Raw genomic sequence first — 4658 nt, forward strand, 5'->3', positions numbered from 1 at the left:
CTCCCAGGAAAGGCAGCTCCCCGGGCGGGACGCAAACTCTCGACCTCGCGATGTCGAGTCACACGCTCTACCACTAAGCCATCCCTCTCCCCAGTAACTGTCTAAACTTCCAACTAATTAACTATTTCTTATTATTATATATATACATGGTACAGGTCACTTCCTTAGGCCTGCAGCTAATTACAGGGAACAAAAGCTCTTGATATAAAAAGATGCGTCAGGATGTTTTGGATGTGTGTGTGTGTGTGTGTGTGTGTGTGTGTGTGTGTGTGTGTGTGTGTGTGTGTGTGAAATAATCAACATTTTTACCCCCCCCAAAAAAAAAATGTATTAAAGTCAACACATTTATTCTCAAATCTGAGTGCTTCATTGAACCAGGTAAATATTTTGGCAAGCATCCTAACCAACCAATTTGCATTTACCTATGGTAACTTTACCTAACCTTATCTTATCTAAAACACCTTATTAATTTATTTTGGTGCAGAAACGAACTACATATTTCAATAAGGAACATCAGTGATTGCATTTAGTCGTTGGTACTGATGAAAACTTATGTACCGTAAGAAGCTGTGGTAAAGGTGGTGAACAATACAAAACTAACCATTTACCAACACTGACCTAGCTGTAGTATCTGCAGTTTCTGCCAAGCAATATATTATTGTGTATATATTCATCTTATACTCCATATAATTATTTAGTCTCATATATGGGGGAAAAACTACTACCGTGCCCAGCAAAGTACTAGGACTCACTGAGTATGTTAACAACTAATGCAGCTGCTGCATGAATCAACTATACACATAAACTACAAGTGATATACTTTGAGAAACACTCCATAAACAAAAAAAGTCATTTATTTCATGATTATTCAAAGGCAAGATTGTCACATAAGGATATTGCTGGGTTTGAGACAGAAGCTTACTAGCTTGTCCTCAATTGTGGTAACTACGGCACTGAGCTGGCTAACACATAAACTTTCAGACAATACCGTTTCAAAAATCGATTGAGAAAGGTCACAGGTAGCCTGAAGTAAACTGGGAAGCACAATTTATTAACCCAACTCCAATATTATGTGCCACATAGCCACCTAACCACCACAGAAGTTTTGTTTACTAGTATTTGTTGACAGAAACCTTCAGTCTTGAAAAATTTTCTGAACAGCCCTGTATTTCTCCCACGTTTTAGCCTGCCAAGGAAAATATTATTCCTGAATTATTCAGGGTCTACAAACTGAAAAAAACAATAATGCTATCGTATTTATGAATATTAAGTGTTACACGAAAGGGGGATTTCTGATGGCGTTAATCCTCCTATCACATTCTAATACCATTTTACGTCATAACGAGGTGACGAACGACTGGCGTGAACTGCAAATTTACCTATGGTTCGACAAATAGGAAGACGCTCACGTTCGTCGATACTGGCGTTTACTTTTTACAGTACGGCCCATAGCGTTAAAATAGCTAAAATAGTTTTGATAAGATTAGGATCATACTTCGTGAAAGAGTCAATGATCACCCATGAAGTTGACTTTTTTTTTTTCTTTTTACAGTCGGTCATTGGTACGGATCACATAGCAATGTCAACTTTACGCAGTTTTCATACGATGTAGACTAACTTTGTGGAAAGCTTCAGCATAAAACAGGGATAAAGAAATTCGATATTGAAAACATAATTTTAAAATTCAAGGTCACAGGGGAGTCAAAGGTCACTGGGTAAACTCAACTCAGAGTTTTCATCTATTTCTGAACCAGTGTTGGTGGATGGATTTCGCGATAGGCAAGAAATCAAGCAATTCGATCTTGAGAGTATTCTCTCGAAAGTCAGGTTACAGTGCAACATTAAACTTTCGGCTCGTGCATCACCTGGTGGGCGTCGGTGTTGCAGACAGTGAGAGCTCCTTCTTGTTTGTTAATTTATCACCATTTCTTTCATCTTACACATTCCCTTATTCCTCATTTCGCCTACCTGCTTTCTCTCCTCATATCTAGTCTCTTCTCCTTTGTCTCTTCCCTCCATTTGCCATATCCTTTCTTCCTTCAAATATTCCGTTGCAGCATCTTCTCAGTCCCTCTTTCCCTTTCATTTTCTTCCTCTTTTCCTTCCTCTGTGTCTTTCGGCATTCCCCGCTTTTCCCTGCTCATTATCCTTTCCGTCCTAATTTTCTCCATCCCCCCCTTTTTCCACCCTTCCTACCTTCCTCTCTTCCTTCTTTTCTCACGTCATCTCTTCCGCCTTCCTTCGTCTCTTTCTTCCTATCTCCCCTACCCACCTCCCTTTTCCGACTTTCCCTCCCATCTTTTTTTCACTTGCCCTCCTCCACTTCCTTTCCCCCATCAGTTCCTTTTCTTTCCTCCATCCAACCCCCACTCCCTTCCCTTCAGTCCTTTGTCCAATCTCATCTTCTCTTCCCACTTCAGCTTTGTCCTTCTCACCTTTTCTTCCCTCCCGTCTTCTCCAGTTCTCTCTTGTCATTCTTTCTTCCTCTTCCACATTTCCTCCATTTTCCTGTCCTCTTTTCTCTGCTCTTACTTTCTTCAGTTTCCTCACCCTTCTCGATTTTTTTTTCTTGTCTCTTCCTTTTCTCAATCTCTTTCCCAGTCCTTCTCTCTCTCTCTCTCTCTCTCTCTCTCTCTCTCTCTCTCTCTCTCTCTCATCTCTCTCTCTCTCCACCACACCATAACATTGCCACCGCCCACATACTCTCTCCCCAGTATTCAACATTATCATAATTTTGCCGCCACTGCTTTCGTCTCCTCTTTATGATTTCCTTTAAAATTTCTCCGCCTTTCATGAGAAAAATATTATAACAGGGACATTGTTTTAACCTCTGAAGACCTATTACACCTTTGTTACTTTGTCCTTGTTCTCTTCACATGACTTTATTCTGCTTTTCGAACTGGGGGAGTTAGATATAGCCTTCATCAGCCTCTTTCCTAAGCGAGGCCTTTAATTATCTGAAGAAATTCGTACGGAGGAAGCAAGGGTAAAGAAATTAATGCGACTCCCTAGAAAGTGGGTAATTATGTACACCAAAAAACAGCATAATAATGACATATAGCAATTAATTGATCTGTATTTAAACTGGCAAATTCAAACGTATGATCCCGGCTAATAGCTAGATGAGATACAGGCTTTTCATCGGCTACTTAATTTAATTTCATTGCATTCCTTGTGGTGCAGGAAGATAAAGCCCCTGATATTTGTGTGTGTGTGTGTGTGTGTGTGTGTGTGTGTGTGTGTGTGTGTGTGTGTAGATGAGTATTTTAGCACAAATTATAAAATGTTGTCTGTGTGTATGCATGAGAGATGGGACAAGGTCAGAGGTTATAATATACGAACCAGGATGCCTCCAGAAAACCGTAATGCGTCACCATACGTATTTTTTTCTCACTCCCACTCCAAGCTGTGTTACCTAAAGCCTCACCTCAGTGTTGCCTGCATTTCCACACTCACGCACAGAGGATACTCGGCAAAATACCCCGAAGAAGTGGGCTTAGGACTGTATTGTTCGAGCTTTCAATGCAATTGTGTGCACGAGCCTCAGATATTTACGATATTTCCTAAAATATGTGAAAACGGCCAAACCTTCTGTATGATAGTCTGTTTAAATGTCTGTCTATTTTTATCTAACTTGCTTCTTCTTTATTCTTATTTATTAGTCTATATATCTATTTATCTTATTTTTCTCTCCCTTTCTGTTTCTCTGTCTATCTACCCAGCTATCTATCTGTATATCTACCTACCCATCTACCTATCCATCTCTTAATCTCTGTATCTAGTTCTATCAATCTTTAGGTATCATTATCTGTCAGTCTCTCTCTCTTTCTATATATCTATCTGTCGGTCGGTCTATCTAATTATCTGTCTCTATCATCGATCAATCAGTATAACCATCTGATCATTTCCACCAACAACCACTGTTAGCTATTCTTTTTTTTTTTTTTTAATGCGAGGAAGAAGGAACCAAAGGCCATTAGCCCGCAGTAACAGTTCCCTCCAAGAGAAAAACAAAATACAATAGAGAGCCAAATTCAAGATCCGATCATTTTGAGATGCCTGGACACACTACGTTTGAAAGACTGGAGATCATAGGCAGCAGGAAATACAGACAGAGGGAGACAGTTCCAGAGCTGACCTGTTGCATAAATGAAAGACTGGGAGTAACGGTTAACTCTTGCATTAGAGAGCTGGACAGAAAAGGGATGAGAGTTTGCTGCCAGACGGGTGCTACGCGCCCGTCGTAGAGGTGGAGGAATGCAAGCAGACAGTTCAGAGGAGCAGTGACCATTAAAGTAGCGATAGAAAAGAGATAAAGATGCAACAGTGCGGCGAAGAGACAGAGGTTGAAGGGAGTCAGTAAGAGGAGGAGAGTTAATGAGACGAAAAACCTTTGACTCCACCCTATTGAGAAGAGCTGTATGTGGGGAGCCTCCCCACACATGAGAGTTGTACTCCACACAGGGGCGGATAAAACCCCTGTATAGAGTCAACAATTATGCAGAGGTAAAGAAAGAGCGGAGTCGGCTTAGCACACCCAATCTCTTGGAAGCAGATTTTACAAGAGATGTAATATGATCTTTCCAAGAAAAGTCCTGAGTAAATGAAACCCCAAGCATGTTCAAGGATGATGCAGGATTAAGCTGAATATTATTAAA

The sequence above is a fragment of the Coenobita brevimanus genome, chromosome 16 (assembly GCF_032717465.1).
Source record: "Coenobita brevimanus isolate Jiangsu-jjx chromosome 16, ASM3271746v2, whole genome shotgun sequence".
In the NCBI taxonomy this organism is placed as follows: Eukaryota; Metazoa; Arthropoda; class Malacostraca; order Decapoda; family Coenobitidae; genus Coenobita; species Coenobita brevimanus.